This window comes from Meleagris gallopavo, chromosome 3 (assembly GCF_000146605.3).
Source record: "Meleagris gallopavo isolate NT-WF06-2002-E0010 breed Aviagen turkey brand Nicholas breeding stock chromosome 3, Turkey_5.1, whole genome shotgun sequence".
NCBI classification, from domain to species: Eukaryota; Metazoa; Chordata; class Aves; order Galliformes; family Phasianidae; genus Meleagris; species Meleagris gallopavo.
In genome coordinates this window covers 64,525,990-64,526,465 of record NC_015013.2, presented here as the reverse complement: position 1 = coordinate 64,526,465, position 476 = coordinate 64,525,990, and positions in this window count along the sequence as shown.

Here is a 476-nt window from a genome sequence, read left to right as displayed (position 1 = left end):
CTGCCCAGGGAGGTGGTGGAGTCGCCGTCTCTGGCAGTGTTCAAGAGGTGTCTGGATGAGGAGCTGCGAGATATGGTTTAGTGGCTTATGGTAGCAGTGGTAATGGGAGGATGGTTGGACTAGATGATCTTGCAGGTCCTTTCCAACCTTATGATTCTGAGTCTATGGCTTAGGTTGGAAGGGATCTTAAACATCGTCAAGCTCCAACCCCCTGCCATGGAGACACTCTTACTTTAGCTTTTTTTTGTTTTAAAAAGGTTACTCAGGCTGGCTTTGAGTCTCTTCTTTCACTTTTAATAAGGGCCTTAGACTGAATCTCCCAGTAGAGGGAGAAATAAAAGCAGAATCAGAGATCTGAACTTTCTGTGCAGGTGAGCATCTGTCTATCACTGGTGCTGCAAAGCTGGCTCAGTGTATTTCATAGAATCATAACAAACATTTGTTGTAATACCTGTTAGATTGATCTGTGACAGTTA